Source organism: Bombina bombina, chromosome 2 (assembly GCF_027579735.1).
Source record: "Bombina bombina isolate aBomBom1 chromosome 2, aBomBom1.pri, whole genome shotgun sequence".
In the NCBI taxonomy this organism is placed as follows: Eukaryota; Metazoa; Chordata; class Amphibia; order Anura; family Bombinatoridae; genus Bombina; species Bombina bombina.
In genome coordinates this window covers 1,371,909,778-1,371,926,668 of record NC_069500.1, presented here as the reverse complement: position 1 = coordinate 1,371,926,668, position 16,891 = coordinate 1,371,909,778, and positions in this window count along the sequence as shown.

Below are 16,891 nucleotides of genomic sequence, written 5' to 3'. Positions count from 1 at the left end.
TTTATTTTTCTGTTTTTCACTGTGTTGGATTCTATCTAATTGGAGACTTTCAATAAACTCACCCCTTGCTTGAAGCCCGAGTTCGCTGGATTTCTTTTGTGGATTATACATATATATATATATATATATATATATATATATATAAATACTTGCTACAAACCACTTTAACAATACTCTCTCCTCTGCACTCGACACCCTTACTCCTCTACAAATACGTAAAACCCCACGTTTTCAGCTCCAGCCCTGGCACTCTCAGCAAACACGCTATCTTTTCAACAAAACACTTACCATCCGAAGTAACATCCCACCACAAGACTGCAACCTTCCATCTCCACCCCGATCACCCCCTCCACCACTCTCAGTACCTTCCTCCCAACCACTAAGAATAAAGTGAGTTCCCTAATGTCTTCCTCACACCTCACTACCTGCCCACTTGACCCTATCCCTTCACATTTAATACCTTCTCAGTCTTCTACCCTCACCCCAGCTCTTACTCACATATTCAACCGATCCCTTACTACTGGTTCATTTCCATCATCCTTGAAACATGCAATGGTCACACCCATCCTCAAAAAACCCTCCCTCTACCCTAATTTTCCTGCAAACTACCGCCCCATATCACTGCTTCCGCTAGATTCAAAAGTCCTGGAAAAACTAGTTTTCGATCGCCTAACCCACTTCCTATCTTCCAACTCATTGCTTGACCCCCTGCAATCTGGCTTCCGTCCCCAACACTCAACTGAGACTGCCCTCACCAAGGTTACTAACGATCTTCTTTCTGCTACAAACAATGGCCATTATTCTATACTTATCTTACTTGACCTGTCTGCTGCCTTTGACACTGTTGACCATCCCCTCCTCCTACGGACACTCAGCTCCCTTGGGCTCTGTGACATTGCCCTCTCCTGGATCCACTCTTATCTCTCTAATATGTACTTTTCTGTCTGATTTGCTGGTGACTCCTCCTCTTCATTGCCTCTATTGGAGTACCTCAAAGCTCTGTTCTAGGCCCTCTACTCTTCTCTAATTATACTTCCTCACTGGGTAAACTCATCAGTAGCTATGGCTTCAACTATCACCTCTATGCTGATGATATTTAAATCTACCTATCCACCCCTGCACTCTCTCCTTCTGTCCTTTCCCACATCAGCGACTGCTTATCTGGCATTTCTTCCTGGATGGCCTCTCATTGCCTAAAAATCAACATGTCCAAGACTAAGCTTCTTCTAATACCCCCATCTAGTTCTACTCCAGTTTCTAACTTTACTATCACTGTCGGTGACACCACTATCTCCCATCAACCCAAGTCTGCTGCCTAGGAGTTACACTTGACTCCAATCTGTCCTTCATACCCCACATCCAATCGCTGTCTTTATCCTGTCGCAACCACCTACGCAATATCTCCAAAATTCGTCCTTTTCTGAGTTCTGAAACTACTAAACAGCTAATCCATTCCCTAGTAATTTCCAGGTTTGACTACTGTAATAACCTACTAACTGGCCTTCCTCTCTCCTGCCTCTTTCCCATTCAATCCATCCTAAATGCCTCTACTAGGCTTATCTACCTCTCCCGATGCTCTGTATCCACTGCACCCCTCTGTGAGTCCCTTCACTGGCCCCTTATTCACAGCAGAATTAAATTCAAAATTCTCACTCTGACCTACAAAGCCCTTACCAATGCAGCGCCCCCTACCTGTCCTCACTCATCAACAAATATACTCCAGCCCATCCCCTAAGATCCAACAATGATCTAATCCTTGCCTCTTCTACCATCACCTCCTCCCATGCTAGACTATAGGACTTCTCTCGTGCGGCACCAACCCTCTGGAATGCACTTCCTCACGTTGTCAGCCTTTCCCCCAACCTCTCCTCCTTTAAATGCTCCCTAAAGACCTTCTTGTTCAGGGAAGCCTATCACCAAATCAGTAACTAATGAATTCCACTTGCCTACTAGTTGCCCTCATCTAACTCCACACTAACATCATTCCCACCTTTGCAGTCCCCACCTCCTACCCATTTAGATTGTAAGTTCCTACGGGAACAGGGCTCCCAATTCCCCCTGTATTTGTTTGTTAAAGTATGTCTTGTGTCTCATATTGTACTGTCCTTTAATCTTTGTTACCCATGGACAGTGCTGAGGAATCTGTTAGCGCTTTATAAATAAAGAATAATAATAATAAAATTATATATATATATATATATATATATATATATATATATATATATATATATATATATATATATATACACACACACACACACAAACATTTTAAGCTAAAGTTCTGGTCTATAGCAAGGATGCATTAGAAAGATTATTTATTAAGTGTAGCCAAGTAGTATGGCAATTCCCAAGGGGATGGGTACCATCACATTTGGAATGAGTGCCACATAATCTTGGGCATGACTGATTCTAAGTTTTTGCAGATAATTATTTTAATGGTTTAAAATATTGTAATATTTTAGACTGACAGTCAGCATAAGGGACTTTGTTAGGTTCCATAAAAGATCAGGGTCTAGAGCCCAAGGAAAGACACTGTAAGATCTTATATCTTGGCTACTCAGTAATTTATACTCCAAAGAGTGCTTTTCAAATATGTCATAAAAACAAATACAATAACCAGTTATGTAGTAGACAGCAATAGTTAGTCTGAATACTAGTGTTAGTTCTAAAGCCTGCTGGGAGGTGCTATGTACCACTATTCTTTACAGAAGCACCTCTCAAATGTGCCAGGAACCCTGAATGCTAAGAATAATGCCCTTTAACATGTTCAGCCCCATTATCTGAATTTCACTTCTACCTTGCTGCAAAGTGATGTTAAATAAACACTATTGAAAATGTTTATTGTAAACTTCATGTTTCTATAACACAAAACACTTATTATTTCCTGTTTATAAAGTTATAGCTTTTAAAAAATGATTTATACAGCTCCTATATTTGTCACGTTCCCTTGCATCCTTTTTTCTGCAGTGTAGTGGCATTATATAATGGTAACCATCCACTCTATTCATCGTGCATACCCTGCATCTAGTCTAGATGAAAACAACCCGCTCATACACAGTGGGGCCGTGTGACACAGCTTCATATTGGTCATGTTAGTTTCTGCACAAGAAGAAAAAAAAGCAGTTTGTTAGGGGGCAGGCAGACAAATAAAATATATGTATAAATCTGTTTTTTATGTGTGCTACATATTTCTTAAAAATAAAAGCAACTTTGTCATATAATAAATGTAAAGATAGTGGCCTCTAGTTATCAAGCCATTGACTTTCTTGCATTCAACGGCACCAATACGCTTGCCTAAGATCGCCTAACATCGTTGCCACGAACCTGAATGCGTTCGCCAAAATTATCAAGAAAGCTGTCAAAAAGCCGGGCACCAAGTACGGGGCGATGAGCAGCGGACTGTTGTTAACTAACAGTCTTCGATCTCGCTGCTCTTCGGCTTATTCACATCTTTCTTGGTACCCTGTCACTAAGCACCCACACTATACTATACTGTTTAACCCTATACCACCACTCCCGGAGCCCACCGCACCTAAATAAAGTGTTTAACCTCTAAAACACTGCTCCTGGAGCCCACCGCAACTAAATAAAATGTTTAACCCCTAAACCGCCACTCACGGACCCCGCTGCCACCTACATTAAATTTATTAAACCCTAATCTCCCTCCCCCAATGTCGCCGCCACTATATTAAATTTATTAACCCCTAAACCTAAGTCTAACCCTAACCCTAACACCCCCTAACTTAAATATAATTTAAACTAATCTAAATAAATATTCCTATCATGAAATAAATTATACCTATTTAAGAATAAATACTTACCTATAAAATAAACCCTAAGATAGCTACAATATAACTAATAGTTACATTGTAGTTATTTTATGATTTATTTTTATTTTACAGGCAACTTTGTATTTATTTTAACTAGGTAGTTATTAAATAGTTAATAACTATTTAATAACTATTGTACATACTCTAAAACCCACCTAATCCCACCTTAATAAAACCTTACACTACCCCCTCAAAGATCACCCTACCTTGAGACGTCTTCACCCAACCGGGCAGAAGTGGTCCTCCAGATGGTCCGAAGTCTTCATCCTATCCGGGCAGAAGAGGACCTCCAGATGGGCAGAAGTCTTCATCCAGGCGGTATCTTCTATCTTCATCCATCTGGAGCGGAGCGGGTCCATCTTCAAGACATCCGACGCGGAGCATCCTTCCAGGCCGACGACTACCCAACGAATGAATATTCCTTTAAATGACGTCATCCAAGATGGTGTCCCTTGAATTCCGATTGGCTGATAGAATTCTATCAGCCATTCGGAATTAAGGTAGGAAAAATCCTATTGGCTGATGCAATCAGCCAATAGGATTGAAGTTCAATCCTATTGGCTGATCCAATCAGCCAATAGGATTGAGCTTGCATTCTATTGGCTGATTGGAACAGCCAATAGAATGCGAGCTCAATCCTATTGGCTGATTGCATCAGCCAATAGGATTTTTCCTACCTTAATTCCGATTGGCTGATAGAATTCTATCAGCCAATTGGAATTAAAGGGACGCCATCTTGGATTACGTCATTTAAAGGAATATTCATTCGGATGTCTTGAAGATGGACCCGCTCTGCTCCGGATGGATGAAGATAGAAGATGCCGCCTGGATGAAGACGTCTGCCCGTCTGGAGGTCCTCTTCTGCCCGGATAGGATGAAGACTTCGGACCGTCTGGAGGACCACTTCTGCCCGGTTGGGTGAAGACGTCTCAAGATAGGGTGATCTTCAAGGGGATAGTGTTAGGTTTTATTAAGGGGGGATTTGGTGGGTTTTAGAGTAGGGTTGGGTGTGTGGGTGGTGGGTTTTAATGTTGGGGGGGTATTGTATTTTTTTTTACAGGTAATAGAGCTGATTACTTTGGGGCAATGCCCCGCAAAAGGCCCTTTTAAGAGCTATTTGTAATTTAGTGTAGGGTAGGGATTTTTATTATTTTGGGGGGCTTTTTTATTTTATTAGGGGGATTAGATTAGGTGTAATTAGTTTAAAATTCTTGTTATTATTTTATTATTTTCTGTAATTTAGTGTTTTGTTTGTTAATTTTATTTAATTGTAATTAATTTATTTTAATTTAGGGAATTAATTTAATTATAGTGTAGTGTTAGGTGTAATTTAACTTAGGTTAGGTTTTATTTTACAGGTACTTTTGTATTTATTTTAGCTTGGTAGTTATTAAATAGGGGTGTTTAGACTCGGGATACATGTTAGGGTGTTAGGTGTAGACGTTCCCATAGGAATCAATGGGATATCGGGCAGCAGCGAACATAAGCTCTCGCTGCTGTCAGACTCCCATTGATTCCTATGGCATCCGCCGTCTCCAGGGCGGTGGATTGAAAACCAGGTACGCTGGGCCGGAATAGTGGCGAGCGTACCTGCTAGTTTTTTGATAACTAGCAAAAGTAGTCAGATTGTGCCAAACATGCGTTCAGAACATCTGTAATGACGTAAGCATTCATCTGTGTCGGACTGAGTCCGGCGGATCGTATGTTACGTCACTATATTCTACTTTTGCCGGTCTGTAGGGTTTGATAACTACGGTGAATCAGAATTCCAGCGTATTTGCGGTTGACAGCTTGATAAATAGAGGCCATTATGTGTTTTACAGCAGGTTTACAATTTACTCTAACTTTAAACATTACAGTCACATTGGTAACAGCTTCCATACACTTTATATCATAACTTTTATTCATTTTTGCAAACTGAAGCATAATTCATATTGGTATAAGTGCACTGCAGTACTTTTTATATTCCCCTAAACTGCCCCTTTAAAGCATTAAAATCTGCTTCTTGTAATAGCTGTTTTTTATGCAGTACGTCCTGTGCTAACTATATTCCCTTTTTTATGTGTTGTGAAAAGTAATATGAATAATAAATGAATTAATATGCTGCTGTGACATGTAGTGAAGCTTCAGAACTCCAAAAAGTGCACTTCAACGCACAGCTGTTAAAATTACATTAAAACCAGAATAGTAAATACCTTGTAGCTTTCTAAGCACAGCTAATTAGGCTTTTTAGAATCACAAGCCTTTGCAAAACACACTAAGTTAGAGCAATATTGAGAACTCGTATATCTAATTACCAATCAGGCATGTACCTAAATGCTTTTTTTTTGCTTCTGAATGTTTAGGTACGATATGCTAAATATTTTATTGAATAAACACCTTTATGAAATGAGGTTCGTTTTTTTTTCCCATATATTAACTTGATTTTGGAATGGTGGAAAAAAGGATCACAGCTTTGTTTAACAGCCACCTGTTCTTGCGTGTCACCGGGAAAGCACCACAACCAACACCTTTCTAACTGAGCTGTTAGTCTGAAGACTTTAATTGCCTTTTGACTGGCTTTGATTCTTTAGCAAGGTTAAACTGCTCTGAGAGCCGTAATGTGCATCTAGGCACATCATCTTGCCTGCAGCGGCCATGTGCCTAAGTGTCCCTGGCAAGTTGCCCAGCAACCAAACTCTCATGTTGATCCCGGGGGCTCTGGCAGAATGTTCAGCCAAAGCTGGTGGGCAGCCTACAGGGGGCCCGAGGGATACTCTTCTATGTCTACACATGAACTGTCTGTGCTCACACAGTCAGGTTTCAACTGGCACAAAGCATCCATGCTGAAAAATAAAACCAGGCACTGGAAATGTTATTGTTTCAAAGTATTTGAACTGATTTCTTACTTTGTTAGAGTTGTACTAAAAAGAATGTTTCATTTGATCATTAAATGTTAACATTAAAAGTTGAGTGAGTTGGTTTTGATTTAGTCTCACTTTCTTTCTTTTTTTTGGCACAACATATTTGAAACCTATACTTGTATAATTAGTAAATATTAGTAGGGGAAATATATACAAATACAGAAAAGAACATAGACAGACAGAGTGATAGATAGATAGAGTGATAGATAGATAGATAGATAGATAGATAGATAGATAGATTTAATGGTGCAAATTTTCCTTCAATATGGGGTTTAAATTAGGACCATTAAATACAGTAAAATTGCATAGGTAAGTTAATAATAAAAATACAATGCATAATGACTTAAAGGGACACTGAACCCAAATTTTTTCCTTTCGTGATTCAGATAGAGCATGCAATTTTAAGAAACTTTCTAATTTACTCCTATTATCAAATTGTATTCATTCTCTTGGTATCTTTATTTGAAAAGCAAGAATGTAAGTTTAGATGCCGGCCCATTTTTTGGTGAACAACCTGGGTTGTTCTTGCTGATTGTTGGATAAATTCACCCACCAATAAACAAATGCTGTCCAGTGTACTGAACCAAAAACAGCTTAGATGTCTTCTTTTTCAAATAAAGATAGCAAGAGAACGAAGGAAAATTGATAATAGGAGTAAATTAGAAATTTGCTTAAAAATGCATGCTCTATCTAAATCACTAAAGAAAAATATTGGGTTCAGGGTCCCTTTAAATTAAATATAAAATGAGCAGTAGATTTTTTTTCTGGTAATTATTTTTCTCCAATTTTTCAAACCTCATGTGACAGACAAAAGCCAATCACATACTAGTATACGTATACCCTGTGAGCTTGTGCACATGCTCAGTAGGAGCTGGTGCCTCAGAAAGTGTGTATATAAAAAGACTGCAAAATTTGATAATGAAAGTAAATATTGGGCTAGATTACCGCTTGAGTGTAAACTTCGCTCAACTTCGTCTTTTTGCGCACTAACTCGGCATACAAAAAGCAAAAGTTAGAATATCGCAACCGTGCTAATGTATTCCAACAACAAACAAGTTGCACAAACCCGATCACCCAGATAACCAAGTGCACTAACCGGACATGAAATATCAACATTTCACATTTCAATGTTCATCATATAGAATATGCAACTTTTTATTCAAGTGTAACAAATAACCAGATCTCTGAAGTTGCGCTACCCTGATGCTTGTTAAATTCAATAGTGCTCGAGCAAATGCATTTACAAAGAGCCTCGATAAACCACTTTTCACTTGCATGCTAACTTAGAGCGCCACTCATAGTTTAGCCCATTGTTTGATATACATTAAGGGGGGAGGACGGTTGTTCAGAATGAATTTGCTAACAAAGATCCATGTATTCAATAATTATTATGAAAACAACTTCAGGGCAGAAAAAGAGCAGATGGACAGTAGCTTAAACTTACAATTAGTAGCTAGTGCTACTACTACCAGCAAATCAAGTTTTTTTTTTCTTACTACGGTCAAGACTATGCAAGAAAAAAAGTGAAGCTAACATATATATTAGCTGACACCAAAATAAATCAACTGAATAGGACATTCCTAAATCTTTTTTTAACAGTATTACGGCTAGATTACGAGTCTTGCGTTAGCCTTAAAAAGTAACCAAATAAAAATACAATACAATACCCCCCCAACATTAAAACCCACCACCCACACACCCAACCCTACTCTATAACCCACCCAATCCCCCCTTAATAAAACCTAACATTACCCCCTTGAAGATCACCCTACCTTTAAAACTAAATACTTACCTATAAAATAAACCCTAATATAGCTACAATACAATACAATATACAATATACACCCTACCTTGAGACGTCTTCACCCAGCCGGGCACAAGTGGACCTCCAGAGGGGCAGAAGTCTTCATCCAATCCGGGCAGAAGAGGACCTCCAGATGGGCAGAAGGCTTCATCCAGGCGGCATCTTCTATCTTCATCCATCGGGAGCGGAGCGGGTCCATCTTCAATCCAGCCGACGCGGAGCATTCTCTTCAAATGAAGTCCAAGCGAAGAATGAAGGTTCCTTTAAATGAAGTCATCCAAGATGGCATCCCTTGAATTCCGATTGACTGATAGGATTCTATCAGCCAATCGGAATTAAGTTAGGAAAAATCCTATTGGATAATCCAATCAGCCAATAGGATTGAGCTTGCATTCTATTGGCTGTTTGGAACAGCCAATAGAATGCAAGCTCAATCCTATTGGCTGATTGGATCAGCCAATAGGATTTTTCCTACATTCATTCTTCGCTTGGACTTCGTTTGAAGAGGATGCTCCGCGTCGGCTGGATTGAAGATGGACCCACTCCGCTCCGGATGGATGAAGATACAAGATGCCACCTGGATGAAGCCTTCTGCCCGTCTGTAGGTCCTCTTCTGCCCAGATCGGATGAAGACTTCTGCCCCTCTGGAGGTCCACTTGTGCCCGGCTGGGTGAAGACGTCTCAAGGTAGGGTGTATATTGTATATTGTATTGTATTGTAGCTATATTAGGGTTTATTTTATAGGTAAGTATTTAGTTTTAAATAGGAATAATTTATTTCATTGTAGTTATTTTATTTAGATTTATTTAAATTATATTTAAGTTAGGGGGGTGTTAGGGTTAGACTTAGATTTAGGGGCGACGTTGGCGGAGCCAGATAAGGGGTTAATACATTTAATATAGTTGCGGCGACGTTGGAGGGGCAGATTAGGGGTTAATAAATATAATGTAGGGTTTGGCGATGTTGGGGGCAGCAGATTAGGGGTTCATTAGTATAATGTAGGTGGCGGCGGTGTCCGGATCAGCAGATTAGGGGTTAATAATATTATGCAGGTGGCGACGATGTCGGGGCAGCAGATTAGGGGTTAATAAGTGTAAGATTAGGGGTGTTTAGACTCGGGGTTCATGTTAGGGTGTTAGGTGTAGACATAAATTTGATTTCCCCATAGGAATCAATGGGGCTGCGTTAGGATCTGAACGCTGCTTTTTTGCTCAGCCCCATTGTTTCCTATGGGGAAATCATGCACAAGCACGTTTAGCCAGCTTACCGCTACCGTAAGCAACGCTGGTATTGAAGTGAGATGTGGAGCTAAATTTTGCTCTACGCTCGCCTTTTTGCGGCTAACGCCAGGTTTAAAAAAACCTGTAATACCAGTGTTGTCTTAAGGGAGCGGAGAAAAAAAAAGACTTGTTAGCAAGGCACCCCTGTTACCGCAAAACTCATAATCTAGGCGTATATTTGAACTTTACCTGTCTTCCTTAAATTGTTGGAATTTCAACCCTAACTTGCTAAACTCATGATTTGGACAGAGCATGCAGTTTTAAGAGACTGCAACAATTTACTTGTATTATAACATTGTGCACAGTCTTTTATATGCACACTTTCTGAGGCACCAGCAACTACTGAACATGTGCAAGAGTTCACAGTGTATAGGTATATGAGTCTGTGATTGGCTAATGGTTGTCACATGCCACAAGGGGCAGGCAAATTGAATACAATTTTGAGATTTGTCAGAAAACATAATCTACTGCTCATTTAAAATTCAGAATAAGTTCTATAACATTATCTTCGTATGTACTTGTTGATAATGTAATTCTGCTGTATTTACGGTCTTTTAATAAATGTATCCATTAATTGTTCTCTTTAACGAATATGATTCACTTATTCCTAACTGATGCATACAAATTGTGTTAATAATTGTATTGTTGGTTTAAAAAAATAAGCAAGAAAACTGTGTAACCTCCCTGTTTTCAGAAATGGTTGCAGTATATTTCCTATCATTCATTTTACATTACAACCCTCTTAGTGAGTTAATATATCTACATCTTTCTTTCTTCATGAACTTTTTAATGTTTTTAGAACATTGTACTCACAAAATTAGTGGTGGCAGATTAATATAATTAGCCCTTAACTATGTAAATTAGTATTTTGCAGGAATCTGCTAAAATGTGTCAAGCTTGCTTACCCACTAGAGAGTACCGTGATACCAGTTTACTGGAAGGTTGGAAGAGCAAACTCATTATTGCTTATTGTTGCAAAACTGAGAATGCACAATTTATGTTTACTTAATCATCAAGGAGCATCTTTTATGCTCTGGTAATATACCCAATATATAATATTTAATGTTCCAATTATACAAAATTGAACTGAATTTTAAAGGGACAGGAAAGCCTAAATTACAGTTTCATGATATAGATAAAGCATGCTATTTGAAAAATAAAATAAATCCAATTTACCTCCATTACTGATTTGTGCATAGTCATTTTATGAGTATACTTTTTGAGGCACCCGCTTCTACTGAGCATATGTAAGAGCTCACAAAATATACATATATGAGTTTGATTGGCTGATGGCTGTAACCTGATACAGGGGCAAGGAAATTAAAGGAAGTTTTACATTTAAACAAAAAGAAAGGGGGAACAGAGCATAAACCCTTCTACAGAGAGTGAATTATTTAAGACATAGGCAAACTCATAATGTTGCCGGCACTAATGGATTTAATGCTTACTGTGCAGACTGTGGTCGGTAAGCTGTGCAACGCAACTCTGCTCCTATGGTCCTAGACAGTGAGCGCTCACACAAGGGATACCAATGAAAATGTGAAAGAATTCCTTAATTTGCAATGTGTTACCTGATGAAACAGACGTGTACATAGGTTTGAAAACCACTTTGCAAATAAAGGAGTTCTTTCACATTTTCACTGGTATCCCTTGGGAGTGCACTCATCATCGAACAACACATGTCTTGATATATGCTGATATTTTAATCAAAAATAGTGTAATAATTACAAAATTATTTTATTTTTACTATCAATGGTATAAAGAATAATATAAGAAAAAACTGAAAAAATAGATAGTTACAACGACCTCCATTAAATGACTTAACATATGGGTTTTGTCATTCTTTTGTGTCTCACTAGCAGCTACACAGTATAAAAGCCAGATCTGTGTATTGTTGCCACAGAGGGGATTAATCATTGCAATATGTGCATTATTAGTAACCAAGTAGGGTAAAATATTGCATCTGAGTGTTGTTGGCTGCCAAGCAGATTATATGATCACTGATACATGTGTCTTGTTGGCACCATTGGTTAAGTATAGTACTGTTAGCCAAAGGGTAAACCGATTATGATTGTTATTTGGACACAATGGGGTTAAACCATTGCTGTATGTATTACTAGTAGATAAAAAGGGGTGCATCACTAATTTTTGCATTTTACTAGCAGACAAGAAAGTAAAAATCAATTATCTGTTTTGCTAACATAAAGGGGTTTAATAATTACACTTTATATAATAATGGTAACCGATTGGGAGGGAGTAAACCAATATGTGTTACTAAAAACTGCATGGGGTAAAGTAATTGAGATATTTGTGTTTCTGGTAGACAAACCAGAAACACATACATCTTGCAGGCAAAAAGAGAATAAATCATTATGCACAAAATGCATCCAATCACTGCCTGGTTATTAAAAATATGGCTGGTGATAATGGAACCAAGCCTTGAGCTATAAATTGGCTGGGCCTAAAGTGTAATTGTAGGGAATAGCCACATTAAACCACCTGTGAAATGTCTTTCTATTATTAAAAAAAGTCACTCCTAAATAGCCTTTTGCCTTTATTACAAAATGAATAAACTTGTAATTCCCAGTGTTATTATACTTAATTAATTACTAACCTATTTATTAATAAAGCGTTAATATATTTCTCACTGTACCATAAACAATAAAAGGGACTCTAGCCTTGAATTGTCGTTTGATGCATGTCACTTTAACATTAGATAATCTAAAGGGACAGAAAACCACAAAATTGTCTTTCATGATTTGGATAGAATATTCTATTTTAAACAATGTTCCAATTTACTTCTATTATCAAATTTGCTTAATCTTCTTGTTATCCTATGCTGAAGGAACAAGATTGCACTACTGGCAGCTAGCTAAACACATCTAGGTACCCAATCCCAAAAAAAACAAATGTGTGGAGGCACCAATCAGCAGCTAGCTCCGACTAGTGTGGGATATGTGCATATTTTTTCAATAAAAGATACCAAGAGAATGAAGCACATTTGAAATAGAAGTGTATTTAAAAGTGTCTTAAAATGAAATGCCCTATCTGAATCGTGAAATTTTAATTTTGATTTTCCTACCCCATTAAGGTGAGAAGCAAGAAAAAAAAAGATGTGTCTTTTGGAAACATTGAAACTCTGGCAGCTAGAGTTCAGTCTTTTAGAGCAAGGCAAATAATTCTACAGAATAGCACATTCCTGAGAATAAATCACTGATGCTTATGAATATTATTGCCTTTTCTTTGCTGGAATACATTTTTATTGCGTAGCATAACACTCTCTTGGCTGTCTGTCCTGAAATCTTTGTAAATCCCATGGTTTCATAGAAAACAGTTATTTATTCCCCCATCACACTGCATGTCAATATGAGAACATCATTTTCTCCACAGCAAATGTTTTTTAATTAAGAGAGCACTAGCCTAAATTAACTAAACATTCAGAAAACTCTCTAGTGAGAAATCACACTAATTTCTAAATTATTCATTTGAACATTTAAAAAAAAAAAAAAAAAAAATTGTGAGGCTACTCCTAAACTTTGTGAATTAACTAAATGGGGTAGAAATTGGAGACTTTTTACATTCAAATGATAGCAATAATGTATAACTTTAAAAAAAAAAATCTGGTATCATAGGTATCATTGAAATATAATATATATTTTCATAAAAAAAATAGGAATTGTTCTTGATACTTTCAATACTTTAACACCAAAAAACTTAGGAGTATCAAGATTACTCAGGAAAAACTGACATTACCCATACATACACACACATACATATATAACATATAAATATATAAGTATTTTAAGTTTATAAAAAATATGTGCGGAAATCTAAATCACAGCTGTAAATAGGTATCAGTATAGAAAAAATTGTCAAGCCCCTTTACAAACATATTCAATATTTCAAAATAAAAAAATATTTTCAAGTTTTTACAGTGAAATCTACGAGAATCAACATTTGAATGTTATGTTTTTACATTTATTATGTGTTATATTCAAAAGTCAAAAATTACTGTAATTAAAACAACATGTAGCATTTGTTTGTAAATAACAAATATTGAGTATTTTGCGGACATTTGTCATTCATTTAGAAAAAACAAATGCAGCTATAATTAGGTTTGTTTGTTTTTTAAAAAATGTGCCAAATTAGTTGTCAATCCCTATTAGATTGATTTGTGTTTCCATTCTCCAGATGTCCTTTCGAAACTAATTCCACAAGACTTAGTGTAGCATTAATATTTTTGGTTTAAACTACACAATAACATATTTTTATAATAGATCATTTCCAAGTTAATTTTTTTTTGATGAACAAGATGAGATTCATAAGTAATACCAAATTATTTTCTTGGGCTGTACCCATGCAATGGGTGTTTGAAGCCTAATTGCTTCTGCGTTCCAACAAAATTATTGTGTACTGCTTGATCAAAAGTTCCCTCACCTTAAAGGAGTATTATGAAACCATATATTTCTGGATAAAAACCATATATTTCTGGATAAAAACCATATATTTCTGGATAAAAACCATATATTTCTGGATAAAAACCATATATTTCTGGATAAAAACCATATATTTCTGGATAAAAATAATGCTTACTAGTAATATTAATCAGCTTCATATTGAAAGTAATTTATATCACATCATATTTAAGACTAACCAACTATGTATCTTAAAAAATATGTCTATTCTCCACTTTCTTGGGACCATATAAATATATGTATTTCCTTGTCCTGGTATACCAGCTAGATTAGCTATATTTATTTTCATCTAGGCTGATATTTATCGACAGTCATCTGTAAGTATGAGTGGTGTAGAAAGTTGCTTGCTTTGAGCACTGTTGTGGGGCAATTTCAAATTAAGGTTATCATACATCCCAAAATTTCCCAAATGCCATCTTGGACTAGAAGGCTTAGGCTGAGTGAGTGAACTTTATGGTACCATGTAATGTAAGACATAGCCATGGGTGTTCCATTACAGTGCAGGTCGGCCATGGATAGAGTTGTAGTGGTTTCACTTTGGAAACCAGGACATTTTTTGGAAAGCTGAGACAGACAGCAGGTCTTTGCTCAAAAACTGTGACAATTCCACAAGGTAAGGACAGTTGGAAGCTATAGGTTATGAAGCGTTTGATTTTTGCTTCAGTAAAACATATAAAAATGTACTAAAATTTATAACTGTCAAATGATAGACATAGTAAAAATTGCTGACTTTGTCCATTTACGAAAGGAATTCTATACTAACTTGTACAATAATAAGCTATAGTCATATAAAAACTATCTTAATACTCCAACTTCTGCTGTGATTGTTTTGTAACTTCATTGGAAATGCTCTTAAGAATTACATAGAAAGTTGTAATATGATTCTCACTTGAGATAAAATAGGAACATTTGACTGATATACCCTATAGTCTCTGTGCTTAACTGCTTGAGGTTTTGACATTGATTTGCAAGTAAATCCCCCAGCGCACCACATTGTTTGAATGTTTAAGTATGAATGAGCTCCTAATTTACTTAAAGAACAAAACAAATACATCTGTCTATCTTTGTCATTAATACAATTGCACACAGGGAGTTAGCTGCACTTGATTTGACATGCTTCCATTGCAGCAGACAGGTCTGTAATTAATGACGATCTTTCTAATTCAATGTCAGCTCTCAGTAGTTATAGGCATAGCTCAGACATTGCTATGTTTTGCCGTTTGAGTAATTACATTTTTTATGTCACTGAATATGACATTTAAGCAATTGAAATAAACTTGATTACTTACATTTAAAAAAATAATAACAAATAGATGTGTTTTGTTGGCAGGGTAAAAAAAAAAAAAAAAATCTTTATTTCTATTTTTAAATTTCATAGTTTTATTTTGTTTAATGTGATGTGCAGACAGAATGACACAACAGATAGAATACCATGATTGTCTTTGACAATAATAATAGGACAAATAGCAATGCAAAATACTGTAAATGATTAAACCATAACTGTCGACAAATTAAAAAGATTTCCAGAGAGTAGAGCAATTAAGTAAACAGGTTACCAGAGTACTGGCCACAATCACCAATGTTTTGCATAGCCACACCCACTCCGACTCACTCCAAAACACCCAATGAAAATTAGACAAAATATGCACAGAATACTAACTACTCTGTTATCAGATCCACTGGTGCCAGATAACCAAATTAAATATATATATATTTTTTTTATTCTGCTGTTCTAAATTCAAGTTGCGAGATCCAGATGCCACAATATGCAAAAAAATCCAACCATAATACCATTAAAGACCTCATATTTAATTCCCAAAGCCACAGACATCCAAACAAGTCTACACATTTTTTTTTTAACAATGTGGGACAGGTTTCCAGGACATTTATATCATGAGACAGAACACCAAAAACTGGCCTGTTCCAATAGGGAATGTTGGTCTGCAAGTACTCCCTTACTAAGTCTGACAAATTTTGTATTTCCTTACAGAAAGGGGTTATTTGTTTTATAGAAATGTGCTGTTTACTTTTTTAGCAGGGGCAAATTGCTTTACAGGACAGGGGCTATTTGATTTATAGACAAATGCTATTTGCTTTATAGGACAGGGGCTATTTGCTTTATAGGACAGGGGCTATTTGCATTATAGGCAGGGGCTATTTGCTTTACAGGACAGGGGCTATTTGCTTTATAGGACATTGGCTATTTGCATTATAGGCAGGGGCTATTTGCTTTACAGGACAGGGGCTAATTGCTTTATAGGACATGGGCTATTTGCTTTATAGGACAGGGGCTATTTGCTTTATAGGACAGGGGCTATTTGCTTTATAGGACAGGGGCTATTTGCTTTATAGGACAGGGGCTATTTGCTTTATAGGACAGGGGCTATTTGCTTTATAGGACAGGGGCTATTTGCTTTATAGGACATGGGCTATTTGCTTTATAGGACATGGGCTATTTGCTTTATAGGACAGGGGCTATTTGCTTTATAGGACAGGGGCTATTTGCTTTATAGGACATGGGCTATTTGCTTTATAGGACAGGGGCTATTTGCTTTATAGGACAGGGGCTATTTGCTTTATAGGCAGGGGCTATTTGCTT